Genomic DNA, 16225 nt, shown 5'->3' on the forward strand with positions numbered 1-16225 from the left:
TAAAAAAGTTGTTTATTGAACTGATTATCGATTGATATCTGATCTTCCATTTATCTGTAAAGGGATAATAACAAACGTACTCATGATTAAGAAACGGTTCATATACAGCTTTTGTAAAAATATTATTAAATATTAAAGAAAGTATCTGGGCAGGCAATCATTTAAGGTAGAACTCCATCAATTTTACAGTAGGGGAATGCTATCAAGATGGAAATTGTCTCTGCTTATAGCACTGTTCCTCAACACTATGTATTTTTTCGATAAAAACGTGTGATCCATGGTTTATCATGAGTAATTATTCATGGTACAATATAATTATTTACTATGTGTCACACTCGAATGCCTCTAGAATCAACTCTCACCGATCAAATTTGGAGATACTCTCCTCAACGTGTAAATTATGTAATCGTTACAATTTACTCTGAGAAACAGCATCATCAAATGTATGCGGTTGTTCTCACAAGACTTGTAAGATCAAGAGCAATATCAAAATTACTCTTATGTACGAAGACCAAGACCTCTTCCGAGAGTCTTGCGATATCAAGACCAAGACAGAGATTAGGTGTATAAAGTAATACCAAGGACAAGTCTCAAAGGTTCTGGTCCTACATATAACGAAATGGTCTTGGTCTTGTTTTACACCTGGTCTTGTTCTTGTCACTAGCTCTGATGAGATGTTTTTGCTTTCTTCTATTTTTCAGTTTTCACTTTATTTCAAATTTCTTTTCTTTTTAACTTCCCACTATAGGAAGTTATTGTAATGGATCCGATTTTCGATGTCGAAATTTTCAACATATCTTTACGTTTCATGGTTGAAACAAAGCATTAAATCCAATTTCGAAAAGAAGTATGTGTGTGTGTACATACCTACGTACGTCCGTAGACAGTTTTTCGTCGTCGATATCGCGCGAACAAAACATGATATCGACTTCGTTGACGTGACGATTGAAGCGTATTAACGGCATTGTGATCTGAAAAGAATATCATAACATTTGGTCTAGTCGTTTCGAGTTGGTCAAGTTTTTATTTTTTTAAATTTTTTCTAACTTTTTATGATGTTGGGAAGTTATTTGTGTGCACCAGACTCTACCCACGGCTTTTTGATTCGTAAGTATGGTGACATATTCTGCTTAGAAAACAGCATTAGCATTAAAGGCTCAGCATAGATAAATATTCCAAATAGTATCAATGATATATTTACACTCCCATAATGTTGTAACAATGTTTTTATTATACGGGTATTTTAATTCAATGCACTTGAAATGGTTAATATTATTTTTATAGAAAACGTGTTTATTGTAATGCGAAATGTGTGTAAACAGTGTTATCACTTTTTCTACAAACTAAACAAGTTCTTTTTTTTTTTCAAAATGTAAAGTTTTCAAACTAAAAGTGATTTGCACGAGATTGAAATCTATTTTAGAGATGTCTTACAAAGTGGCTCGATTTTGCACTTTTACTTGATTGAAATGCAAAACCGTGAATTTTGAAGGGAAGTCTATTTCTTCAAAAAAGTCTTTTACTTCTAAATTTAAAATTTCCTAATAATATTACATAACATATAATTTGAATTTTGAAGTCTTGTAATTATTTTATAATAAATTTAATAACATTATTAATTTTTAAATTACTAATATTAAACGTATCGAAACAGAACTTTAATACAGTTTTAAATATTACACCTGAGGCATTATGATTTTTTGTTTATCGAATCGATACATCAATGGACCTGGTTATTTAAAAGTTAAATTAGGTAATAATGGACAAGTTAATGTATATAAACACAGCTTGTTGGACGCTGAAGATGATTCTATAGGAATAAAAAAATATGTTTACAGATTTTCTGTTTTACATCGGGAGTTTCTTTAAATTTCGTGATATTCGCTTGGTATTTTATATATTTTGATTTAAATACAAATTTAATTCATCAAATTATTAAATCATTACTGCCTTAATAATTTTAAGGCTTTATCTTCAACCATTTTCAAAAGGTTTTTTTCAGCGCGTTTCCGCATCTGTCTAATATGATATTAGAAAACTCCTAAGCTAAATGGCCGAGCGGTCTAAGGCGTTTGTCTTCGACTGTTTGTCCATTTAGACTTAGGTTGCGGGTTCGAATCCAGGCAGCGGCAGTGTGAACAATTTATAATTAATGGGAGTGCAGAATTGATCACATTGTCGTCGCTTGGATAAGAACGAAGTAATCGACTCCACCCACATCAAAATGTAATTGTAAAATATGTTTGTAATTAAATAAATAAACATTAACAAATAATGCTCTGGATGGCCTCTGTTATATAGGCGTATATGCCAGAGAAACGGAGGTTAAACCTTATTATTATTATTATTATATTATATATTAGTAAGCTCAAAATTCGATAGAGTGGTGAGTAATCGAGTAATTTATAATTCCATTTAGGGATACACACCCAAAAAGCACTTCCTTGCTACTAACTTAATCTACGCGCAGATTTTCAATCCTCTAGTCTCTCATCTTAACCATTTGGAAAATGCATATAAAAAGCATTTTATCACAGATGTTTTTTCTTATTATACTTTAAAATTATGTTGTTTGGAGTTGAGACTTTTTAATTTAAAGCCGATCTTATATATATTATTTCCCTAGCCCTTACCCTCACATGATTTACTCATTTTCAAGCTTATCGTGCTGGGTACTGACGAAAAATAGACTCTTTCGCCAAAAATGTACCGCTTAGAAAAAACAGGAAATAATATTAAGATTTAATTTTGTTCATTATATAATTTGTAAATCATATCTGTAATAAAATTGCCTATAAGTAAAAATAAAGTAAATTACTATTGTTGTTTATCACTGGTTTTATCCACGGATACCGCATTGCAGATTTTCGTACGAACCGAACTTGTTTTCTAATAACATTCTTCAAAATTTTCGTCAAAGGTCTAAAATATTTAAATTTAGGCTTAAATGTATGTATTATCTTCAAGATTTTCTAAATAGAAGCGTGAGACCTTATCCAGTGATCTTAAAAATAAACAAAAGTAAAAATGAAATAATTTTTTATGAAAAATTAAGTTTTTCGCATAACCACTTCTCAGTAAAGTTGCGAGTGCCATTTGGCTATAGTGATATCACACTAGACTCAATACTGAATCCAATAACTTTTAAAATAAAATAAAAATTTAAATAATAACAACTTTTACTATATATAACAATTTTTTGAATTTAAATTAAAATCTCGGAGTTTCTTAATGGAAAACCCTTTGTTATTGTTAGTTAAAGAAAATCTAGAAATGATATAAATATATTATATTAGTAAATAAAATAGCCAGTCATTCAAACCAAAAGTACAGTATCTTTCTCTCCATGAAATTGACCCAGTAAACTTGATAATAATCACAAAATAATATGCCGGATATTAACTGTTTGTTGATTTGATCTTAAAAAAATATTATTGAAAATTAATAATTGTTTAAAATTTACATAATCATATTTTGAAATAATTATGTATTAGTATTAAGATATAAGGCCACTTTATAAATCATGTTTTAGCTCACATGCTTTTTAATTGTGTTGTATTTAAGTTGTAAGAAAAGGTAGTAAAATTAATTTTCTTTTTTCTATTCGGAGAATAATTCTGGCCGTGCTAAACACATAGAAGATATCTGTGTAAATCATTTTTTTTAGAAATTTAGACGTTCTGATTTTTATTAAACTTCGTGGTTCTTGAAATTGGTATTGTATTTTCAAAACTGCAAGATTATTAATAGTAATTCATTTAAGATAATGGTTTAGAACTTAACTTAACTTAGAGTTATCTTTAATTAAATATTTACTTATTTCGCTAAGTTTTATGCTGAAAATATCGAAAATTTCATAATTTAAAGCCTACAACTCAAATCTCATTTATTTAAAAAAAGTAAGAATATCTAGTTATAGTTAGAAATGAGTAGTTTACTTTCTTTTTATTTATAGGCAATTTTACTGCACATGTGATATAAAAATTACATAATGACCAAAATTAATTCTTAATATTATTTCTCCAGCCGCTTTTTTTCTAAGCGATACATTTTCTCAACGAGTTTATTTTTTATCATTATCTAACACGAAAACCTTTAAAATGAGAGATAAATCAATTTGATAAAAGAATAATGAAGTTATCCCGTAATTTATTATTAAAAGTATTAATTGATAATATTGTTTTTAAATTCTCAATTGAATTCATCAATGGAGCCTGCCTCAAATAGTGACAATAATTATACGTCTGGGGATCAATGAAAGCGGTTATAAATATCTCAGCACTTTCTAACCACGGTCGTTTTCCAACGGTCAATCCTTCAAGGTTAAATTAGGTTAAGTCAGGTTATGTTGTACTATACATCAAACTGATCATTGTACAGATTTTTTCTGAATGGTTTTCTTTCAAATTATTGACTATACTTGATTGATAATGGTTAGCTTCTATTGAAGTATCATTTGAAACATTTCAAGCTATGAATATTTGTCAATAATATTAATAATAATGATAATAACAAGCGCTGTAGGTGATTTGAATAAAAACCGTTCATCTTAATACAAAATATTTTCTGAAAAAAAAAAAAACATTAATGTTATAGATGAAATAGCCTTAGGTGATTAGTTGCAACTGGTGTTGCTGTGATGTTAGGGCAGGTGAACGCCCTCTCTCGACCGACCACCATCATGTAACACATCGTTTAACCTTCATATAAATACGTATTTCTTATGGTTCTTGTAGCCTAAGTTATAGTACTATAGATTTAAAACTAGCTTTACTTTAGTGATTCAAGGATAAGACTTTTTTAAGTTTTGTACTTCATCAAAAACGTTCTTTTACGAACTCTGATTTTCGGAAAATGAAAAAGCCGATTGACCACGAGGCGATTCGTACATTTATTATTAGTCATACAGGTAGAAAAGTGCTTACAAATAATGTTATGTGATCTAGCATTGATCATTACTCTGACCAGGAACGATTGCGATAACCTCTCTCGAAACAGATCTGATAATGTAATAGAATCTGATACGTATCTAACAAATTTTTGATCGAAATCGTTTATGTGCGGCATTTCTTGAGACGGATTCGATACAGCTTTACATTACTTAAAGGAATTAGATTTGACAACCTGAACCTGAATCGGGGCCTCGTCTTGCTTCCTAACCAGAATTCTTATGCGTAATAGATTTTATGAAGCCTCCTATTCCTTACATGAATTGGTTCCGAAAACATGATCTAAGCCGTATTAAATTAAACTGAGTATCAGTAGGAACCATCTTTTAAACCGTTAGAGATAGAACAAAAGTTTAATTATAAATATATACTTCCTTATAAAAAAATAAACAACTTTTGTTTGAAACATTTTTTCGTAAACGACACTGTTTGTCCGTGAGGGTGCCAAGTAGGACAAAACTTGTTCATTTTTTCCAAAAGTATAAAATATAGGGAGTTAAAAATTTGCAGGTAGCTTCAATTAGTAGTAGTAGTCTTAAGAAACATTCTCGAAAAACAATAAAAACTCTATAAAATATTTTCGAAAATTTTCGAAAACCAAATAAATGGCAGCCTAAAATCCGCCATAATTGTGTTGGCTTTTTATTTGTTTTGTTAACATTAAGTGTTGGTTGTTGTTGTCCTGGAATAGTATACAAGCCCAGTCATTTTTGATAACAGCCTGACATAAAGGCACAATTAACTCCATTGTTTTTACTTGTTTAGAGATGAAAAATGGACTATTTTTTGTGCGTAACCATTAAAGTATTGCCTCATACTTAATTGTTTTTGAGTTTTTTTTAATGTTGATTGATATTTCATTAAAATTTACAGTAAAATTCATTTTAATTGTACGTAGCGTCAGTCATAGTGGTGTCAATCAACGCATAAATGTATATATTTTAAAATAATGACAATTTACCGCTATTGATTGGTGTGTCAAGATTTTATATATTCAATGGGCGCGATTATGAAATTTAACGTCGTCCTAGGTCAATAATTTATTTCTGTCTACAGTTCAAATGCATTTTAAAATAATTCTTTTTTTTGAATGAAAATTTGCATTAAATTTGTTTATTCAGATCAAGTATTGGTTTAATTTTAATTTTTTATGAAACGCTTCTTACAATGAGTAGGACGACTCGTGAATTTCTAACAAACACTAGCATACATAATTGAAACTTCTTACAAATCCTAACACAATTTGTTGGTTTTGTATGATTTATGAAGCAAACATAATTTGCACATTTATTTCGAAAAGAAACTTGTATCGTGGATTTTTTATAAAGACTAGCATGACTGGCTAAATATTCTTTCAACAAGTATTAATGCGCAAATTTTTTATTAAAACAAGTGAAAACAAACAATTGACTGAGTTAATTGTTGAAATACCATGTATAGACAGTATTGATTACGCATTCGTTTGTTTTCACTGACAGACGGAGAGACAGATATTCATCAATATTTTTAAGCGTTACAAACTTGGGACTAAACTTAGTATACCTAGTACAAGTGAAAACAAGCGAGACATAAAATTTTAAGAGACAGAAACTTATACTGATAAATGATCATCTTCAGATGATTAAAATTGATAATAATAACCTAATTTGATCGAAGCAATAAAAATAAATAATTGTAAGGTCATTAATTAATTATGCAGGCAATAATTTTAGAATATAAATCAGCAATTCCTAAAATAATGGCAAGTGAGGATATATCTATATTTTGTATTAATAATCTACTAGCGTGATACCCGCTCGCTTCACTGGACTTAAAAGTAAAAACCACCGATAATAGCCTCCACTTCGCTGATCTCACTTATCCTCCTTCCAAAACACTCGCAGGGATTATTTTACACAGCTAAAATATGTGCACAGTATATCAGAAAAGTGTAACAGAAAAGATGGCCATGAATTGTTTGACATTTATTATTTTAAATTTTTACAGAAATCTTTAATTTAGGTTCAAAGTGATGATCATAGATGGAGCAGTAAAATGTCAGATTAAATTTAATTTTTTTAATTAAAAAAAATATATATATTTGTAAATTATAGCTCGTGTTATTCTGATGTATGAGCTATATTGTTGTGCAATTTCATTCAAATCCGTTCAGTAGTTTTTGCGTGAAAGCGTAACAAACAAACAAACAAATGAGCATCCTTACTTTCACATTTATAATATATAGGGTTTTATTTATTTCATAATACTTATCGTAGAATAGTAAAATCATACATGTAGGTTTGCGTTAAATCGAAGTTTGTAGAAATTTTAACGATAAGTAATGAATGCTCGTTGAATTCTTTCCTTATGTTTCGTGTCAGATTCCAAAAGTAAGTAAATTATTTCGGTTGATATGATATAACGTTAAAATAAATTTGGAAAAAATGATTGCGAATTATATTTTCAACAACTGTTACTTCAAACCTTGTCAACCGTAATAGCTCAGTTGGTTAAAGCGTAATCAATTTTTTTCGCGGTATGCCTAGGGTAGTGGGTTCGATTCCCGCCGCCACAACCAAAAATTAATTTAATTAATGATGAATGAAAGGCCAATAGGAGATAATATTTGCTTTTTGTTTTGTATCGAAGTTTTCTTATATTTTGAATATAACTATTCTTTTTGCAATTTTTGTGTTTTGTTAAAAATTTTTTACTAACCAAAAGTTGAGAAACGCTGTTAGATATGATAATTTTTATTTGCATTTTTTTCAAAAAAAAAATTTAAATTTGTTTTTTTTTTTTAAATTTATTAATTTTATAAATCGATCTTTTTTCACATTAAAATTAAATATGATTATTATGAAATTTGAATCAATAATATTATTATTAATTAATTTATAAAATAAGGTCAAAGACTTTTGGTAATTACTCATTAATATACAAACAAAAAAATTCAAATTCTATTTTCAATTTTTTATTTTATGAATAAAATTTGTTTCAATTATTAAAATATTTATATCTATGTTGAAATATTTTCTATTTTTGATGCAATAATTGAGAGGTGACCTTTGAAATGATAAAACGATCTAAAAAGATTCAGGTTTTTGTTTGTTTTAAGAGTGATATACTAAAAAAATGCAAGAATAATGTTCAAAAGTTATTTATTTGCAAATATTTGTTTAATAAATCATCTTACCTTCAAATAAATGTATACTGGGGTGTAAATAATGTAATCATACGACGTCTTTTTAAACATGACCTTTTTTCGATATTCTGCCTCGGTGAGCCCGAGGAAAGTTTCGCAGGACAGAATTGTTGTGTAATCAGCTAAGAGCATGGTCAACAAATTAAATTTGATGAAATATAAAAATAATGGTCGTAAAAATACGTGCGATAGCTCGTTGGATGTGGAAGGATGTCTAAAAAATTGTGCCAGATGCATTTTTCAGCACATAAAAAATTGCAAAAGCTATAAAAAATAAAAAATGATAAAAAAGGTATTTCCTCTTTCGCCAACATTTCTTAAAATATTAATACTCCACTTTTTGAAGTCTATCTCCATTATTTATAATTTTGATTATAATTTTACGCGGAAAATAGGTCTTTTTGCGTCATTTATAGATTGTTATTTTATCTCACCCTAAATAATTACTTTAACGTTGCAAAATTATAATTCGACAGACGAGAGGATGGTAAACGATGTAGGGGCTCGGATTAAAGTCAACTGTGTATTTAGTCCAATGATTTAGAGATTAGAGTGTCGCGTTGAGGGCTGTAATTTTCTTAAATTTTGGTAATATTTTGGGTAAAACTGATAGTAGCGACATTAGATGTATATAACGTTGCCACTTTTACTCAAAACCGGACATTGGCAGTACTAGCACAAGAAATAAGTCGAACGATCGAAGAAAATTTAGAAAATATCTTGGAAATTGCTTTGGCAAGGCAATACTGAATAATTTGCCAGTGGCGGTTGTCGTGCTAGTCGAGAAACATATTGATAAATTTTCGCGTCTTTATTTATTTTTAAAATTTAGTACGAAACATTATATTATTTGTACAACTTATGAACAATGCACTAAACTAATGTTTAATATTTTTCAACGACGTAATTTATGTAAATTTTTTTTTATTAAATTAATTGATATCCGTTTCATAAAACTATGAAAGAAGGTAATACATGTAAATTAATTTCTATGTATTTTTTTTTCTTGATAATAATTTAAAAAAAATTATGCAGACATGCAAAAAGTAAATCATCACACTCTAAATTCTATCCTGTGATGAATATTAAATTGAAAAATTAAACTTAGACACATTTGACCGTAAGTTCATAATGAAATGGAATAATTTCCATGATTATTTTTCTCTGCCATTTGAAGGATTAAAAGGCATGACGTATAATTTTAACATAAATAATTACTATAGAAATGAATGGTCAAATTAACCTGGTTCAATTCATTTTGAAAAGTGAAATGGTAAAATAATTAGGTAATTCAAAACAATAATTCAAAAGAACAAAGTCATCTCAAATATTTCAATTTCAATTAAAATATTTCCAAAAATTTGTCCCAAAAAATGATAGCTCTCAAAGTCTCCTTTTCATCTCATCTGATGTCCTTGACCATCACTTTGATATTGATTCAAGAAGGAATGTTATAAGTATAAAGTGTATATCTGTGCGTCTGTGTGTTTCTCAGAGGACATCGTAGTCCCTAAACGGTCGAACCGACTCGATTGAGAACATTTTATAGCTTCCAAGTTTCCAAAAATCGGTTTACAAAAAACAAATCGCATTTGTCAGGGGTTTTTTAAATTTTGTAAATTTCACCTGTATGTTTATCAATCGATTTTAATTTTGAATTCAGACCTTGTTATCTATTCTCGCATATTTTAAAATTTTAACGAAAGATATATTGAAATCGACATCAGGACAAAGGCCTATTCTTTCAAAGGCAGAATTTTCGTTTTTTTTTGAGCTCACGGTCCATTAGAACCGACATGCATTCAGACAGGCACAGATAAATGACAAATTAAACTGTTTATGTATTCAAAATGTACATTAAAAAAAAAAATTGTATGTTTGATTCGCGTTCGTGTTCCGCATGTTTTTACAACAAAACGACAATAATAATAATAATAATAATTAATTTGTTAAATAAATTTTTGTATTATAAATTGGTAACCGCAATTTATCAACAAACAACTTCACAAACTTTGTGATGAATCACTAAAACGTGTATAATTTTATTATATTAAATGTCATTCGATTTGAATACAAATACACGTTTGAAATATTAGCTAGCACGCATTGGCCTAGCTAGAGGGGGGGGGGAGGCAGCAAGGCCCACCCTACGTATTTCTTTGCCTACCCTAGAAAATCAAAAGTTTTAAATATAGTTTTCTCCATTCAGCTTCGGGCGGAACGTGTCAACTTTCGTCCTATTGTGCTTAACGAAGTTACCGCTTTCAACCTCCGTCGAGCAGAATAATAATATTCACACTGCGGGAGTAAGTTAAGAATGTCTACCTATGGTATACCATATATCCCAATCATTAAATGTGTCTCATTTTTTCATTTTCTGCAAAAATTTGTCCTGTTTTCCAAATTTTCTTAAGGAATACACCTTTGAAAAAATAGTGAAAGTCACAAAAATAATTTGTTTTCGAATTTGCTGAAACTTGGCATAATTTTTTCTCAACAATGACAGAAATCAGTTTCGTTGAAGAATTGTGTGATTAGTTTTTGAGATATCGTCTAAAATCCTTTACAAAAAGTATTTATTTTGCAGTGATTCTCTAGACTTTGCGAAAAATAAGAATGAAATCGTGAAATCGTCTAAATTACAAAGTTTTAAGGGTCCTAACTGCCTTGATTATCTGGTTTTGTCTGTTTTGCGCTCGAATGAAAAATTTCTGAGATCTTGTCTAAAAACATTGCTATGGGATAGCAGTTTTGTTTTACTCGTATTCGATTTTAGTCGGTATCTCCAAGCTACTCGTCTTATTGCCAAAAGGATCATATTTCCTAGGATAAAATACTTTTGAAAGGTAATTTTTTAGCTCACAGGCAAACAGTTTTCATTTTTTTTGTACTAATTTTCTTAAGAAAAACATCAACAAAATAATTTAAAAAAAATTTGTTTTCGAAAGGTACGGAAAGGTGTGAATAGTTTTTGAGATATTGTCTAAAATTTTGTACGAAAAGCTTTTATTTCAGACCGATATGCTGGATTTTGAGTCCTAATTAATTTGAACAAATAAATCCATAGACATACAAATCTGACTAGATGTTGATCTTGTCCAAGTTTTGCAACTGAACAAGAAGCTTTTGAGATATTGATTGAACAAGGATTTAATCTTAATAAACTCGTATGAGCACTTCAATTTTTCCATATAATTTCATATAATAATTTATTTTCGGATCTTATTTATTTACTTATTTAAATTTGAACTTAAAAATTTTTGTCATAGTCAAAAGAAATATATTTGAGTATAATTTGTTATCTATGTATAAAATATATTATTCTTTTACTGTATTCCGGTAATTCTTCCATTCAAACAGTAATTGTTTTGAACAATGAGATAAATTTCTCACAGTTAATAATTACTGAAGTAAAACGATTTTTATTTATAATATTAAGATAAAATTTACTATTAAAACACGTCGTTCGGTTTTTTTTACTACAAACATGATTTAACATCAATATATCTTAATTATTTATTCATTTATTTAATTTTTATTTCGTGTCAATTCATAATAAAAACAATTAGTCGACAAACAATTTTGTTCAAGTAATTATGTAATTTTAGCTTACAAAATCTTTCTTTTTTTAAACGTCGACATCTAGAAAACGGCGTGCTTAGGTGAAAAAAGTCTTAACAAAAATAAGATACATTTAATTGGATTTTAACCCCCGAACTAAAAAAAGGGGTGTTATGAGTTTAACCGCTATGTGTGTGTGTCTTTATGTTTGTCTGTCTGTGGCATCGTAGCGCCTAAACGGATGAATCAATTTTAATTTTTTTGGTTTCATTTGAAAGGTAATTTAACGGAGTGTTCTTAGTTATGTTTCAAGTGCGAGCTTAGAGGTCCGTCCCTTGAAAAACGAAAAAAAATGGCGATGATCTTCAAAATCAATTCAGTTTGGAAAAGGCATGACAAATAATTTTAACATATAAATAATGACTATGGAAATGAATGGTCACATAAACCTGGCTCAATTCATTTTAAAAAATTTGTCCCAAAAAATGATAGCTGTCTAAATATCCTTTTCAACTCTTCTAATCCCCCCATATGGGCATGATGGCTATCCCTATCACCTAAATAGACTTATGATTACCTCAAATATTATAAATGAAAAATGACTCTGGATGGCCAAATGAAAAGCAGAATGTGAAAATAATTCCGCCATACCAGAATCGGTAGCTTATCTCATTGAAGCATGCGACCAAGATTTGTGGCGTAACTCTTATGATCACCGCGCCGTATCTACCACAGAGAGATCGTTTTTTACACTTCACAGGGTACAATCTTGGTTGTGTGCCTAAATAAGACAGGAAATATTATTTGCGCTTGCTTTCCTAAACAGGGCGTCATATATTTTGAAATATCTCCTTTTTTTGGAATGCACAGTATAGATCATGAGCGAGTTCATACTTCGATTCGCATTTGTCCGCTTTTCGGGAGCTGTCCTGTGCCCATCACCTGTTTTGAGGGCTGGATCTGCGCTTGAATGCCTTATTTTCTCAACTATAAATTCTAATAAAATTATAAACAAATAAAATAGTTTTTTTGTAAAAATATTTCATATTATTCACTATTTTCTTTGAATAACAGTTTTTTTATATTAATATAATATTATTATTATTTTTTTGTTAAAAACGAAAACCTTGTGTTAATTTTTATATGAATCATTTTTATATTAGATGAGTATTATTTTTTTATTATTTTCATAATTATTTAATTAATAATAAATTATATAATATAATAAAATGAATTGTTGTGTTGTATGCTTGCTTATATGTATATATAAAAAAATTATAAAAATTTGATTGCAACAATTAAAGACATTTTTATGTTGTTTATGGATGAATAATTGTGACACTATATCCTTAGAAAAAAATTTTATATGTGTAGGTGGAGTGTCGTACCTAGGATCACAATTTACAATTATATGCCTTTTAAAATCATTTTTTCTTCACCGGCGATAAAAGATCTACACGGAAAGTTAATGGGAAATTTAGAAAAAAAGTATATATGTATTTTAAATTTAAAAAATTCGACTTTGATGTTTTCTTGAAAACTTATAATACCTGCAAACTTAATCACTAAACAGTATTTATGTATTCATTCATCTGAATAAAATGCTGTAACCTCCTTAAAAATTATTTACATACAATTTGCAAATAGAAATTAATATTACTAAATAAAAAAAACATTTTTTTTGTTTAATTTTAATAGATTAATTAAAGTTCTCAGTTTAAATGATGGCTTTCTCTATACGAGTAGATAGTAATATTACTTAGGTATTATTAAAATAACATAAATGGATTTATGTAGCAAAAAAGGAAAATTTCTATCAAACTATTATCAAAGATATTTTCAAAAAAAACGTATGAACTTCACACGTCGTCTGTATATACAAAGTTCAAAACATTTTTCTCTTAATAAAAAAAAACTCGTGAGGAACAGAGCTCCGTCGCTAAAGTCATATTTCATCCTCATTTTATTTTTCTGCTAGATACTTTTTATATTGAAATAAGATTTTTGTTTTCTGTCAAAAACAAGAAATGCCTTCAAAACAAACTGCTTAAACACATGATTCTGTAGTGTGAACAAGAAGGAAGAAGGGCTGAGAAGTAGCCATTCCAAAAAGGACTGTGAAGTTGTTCAAAGATCAATTTTCTAGAGGGTTGTTCAGATACATGACATACAAATACATGCGCATCAAAAAAACATCAATTTTCAACATCATAACTTAATTTGGAAGGTCTCTAAAGTGTTGCAAAGATATAAGAACCGCAAAAAACATGGTTTTGTGGTATAAATAAAGGGGGTGGAGATGCTGGAAAGTAAGTACTCCCAAAAAGTACTTCCTTGACACTTTCTTATCCCAACCAATGCACAGTGAAAAGTATTTGTATCAAATTTCTGGACAAAATATAATGAAGCGATTTGTATGCTCAAAATTGATTCAAAAGAATTGATCCAAATAAAAGTACCTTTTATTTGGCAATAATAAAATAAATTTTTTAGTGATATTCATCTTCAATCCCACTTACTTCATTTTTACTTCAATTTTTTTAACTTTTTCTGCTTCTGAGCCATCTTTTGTGTTATATTTTGGAAATATAAGTTACAAAGTTTCACTGGAAAATTGCTTGCTTTTTTTTTGACTTTTGCCTTAAGCTATCTTAATCTCTATCCTTATTCTTGTCTTAAAAGAAAAGGCGCAAGTTCGCGCAAGATTTTTTTTCATAAACACATTAAAGAATACTTTTCCTTGTTAGACTTTTTGCCTAAGAATATTTTTACTGCTCCAATGTGCTTGTATACAAGAGATGTATACTGCGTACGGAGGTAAAATATTAATAATAAAATAATCTTAAACGATATTTTTTTAATAAATCATTTTATACTTTCTTTTAGTTATCATTTGCCAATTCAGTTAATGAAACTTAAAATTATCGTTTTAAAATGCTAAGAAAACACACTTATTTCAAATGTGGTCTAAAATTTATAAATAATTTCAACTGTAATGTAAAATTGTATGCTTAATATTGCTAGTCTTAACCAATCACGCGTCCGCTTTTTAATTTTAAAGGACCCCCAATATAAGATAGTAATATGGCTTTCTGTGATAGGTACTTTTTCTAACTCATCCTAAAATGTTCTTTGGATCATTCTGATCAAAAGCTCTCACGGAAGTTTGTATGAAATCATTTGGTATTTTTTTTATATATCTCTCATTTCTTAAAACTAATGATATAAAAATTAATATTTTTTGTGATAACCTTCGTTATTGATTTCCTCATTTATGAAAAATACTTTTGCGTGCTATTTATTTCAACAAATTTTTATGATGTTAATTCATTTAGTTGACGTTTTAATTTGATACAATTTTTTATTTATTCTCTCAAAAAAATTAAATATAATTTTATACTGTGTTTTGTTATAAAAAAATTTGTTTTTAAAGAAAATAGTCCTTGCATTCATCATGAGTTTATTATCTGGTTTCTGGATAATGCGATAAATCAAAATTCCTGGCTTTTTGGAAAATTTATTTAGCTACTAGACAGAAGTGCAATATGGGCAAAAACCTAAAAATTTTATAGCGCGCACAAAAGACATAATGAAGAATAAATAAGCACGTCGTCATAGATACTAACTTAATTTACAGTTAAACTATGTGGTATTGAATAAGCGTACAAGGGCAGTACTAGCCCTTCGAGCCAAGAAAAATGGAGAGAAAAAAGGCATATTTATCAAGAACAGAAATTGGAAAGCAAATTGTTCAGAGGTTGCGTTAGGACATTTTCCGATTTAAAAGTGGAAAACCAGGCAAGGATTTGAAATTTAGCGCACCTAGGCAATTGCAAAAATTTCCGCCTCCCCCCCCCCCAGTATTAAAATCTATCAATAGAGACCCTTTTGTCGTTTATGCGGTCCTTGAAATAAGATTTGTCTCTCAATATTTTGACGCTGCTGTGAAGATTTTTACATTGCCTGTTCGGAAAATACGAGCCTGTGGAAAACTATTCTCCGAAAGAAAAGGTTAATCTAATTTCGGAAAGTTTGTTTCGTTAAATATCTTACTTGCATCGAATATTATTTTTTGTGTTCTAACGAGGAGAGCCAGTTTTGCTTTTCATTTTCAAAATTTGTTGAAAAGTGTATTGTGGTGAAGTTGCTTGCAAAACTGAAAATTTTCCCGTAAGACGGAAATTGAACGGGGAACAAAAATTTATGAGAAATTTATGTAATTAAAAAAATTACACTCTTCTACAACGCGTTGCGCCAAACGCGTTTGAAGTGGCGCCAAAATTCGGGGAAAACACTCACTTTTACTGCTGAAAATAGCTTTGACCCTAGATCACAATTTTTTAGGATGAAAATAATTATTCTTTCTATAAACAGATTGCGAGACAATCATTATATGAATGGCATTGACTTTTTGGAGAAAGGTTTTTGACATGAATACAGGAAAAGTTGTAAATATTGTAGATTTGATGACTGATAAAAATTTGTAAAAAAAAAATTTTAAGCTTTATTATACATAATGTATACATGTTTG

General features: G+C 29.0%; 1 protein-coding gene across 1 annotated transcript in view; it reads left to right on the top strand.

Moving 5' to 3' along the window:
* LOC123293876 (serine/threonine-protein kinase S6KL) overlaps positions 1 to 16225 on the top strand; it is a 62169-nt gene that overhangs the window by 24229 nt on the left and 21715 nt on the right. The gene's annotated exons all lie outside the window — the stretch shown is intronic.

Source organism: Chrysoperla carnea, chromosome 2, assembly GCF_905475395.1.
Source record: "Chrysoperla carnea chromosome 2, inChrCarn1.1, whole genome shotgun sequence".
NCBI classification, from domain to species: Eukaryota; Metazoa; Arthropoda; class Insecta; order Neuroptera; family Chrysopidae; genus Chrysoperla; species Chrysoperla carnea.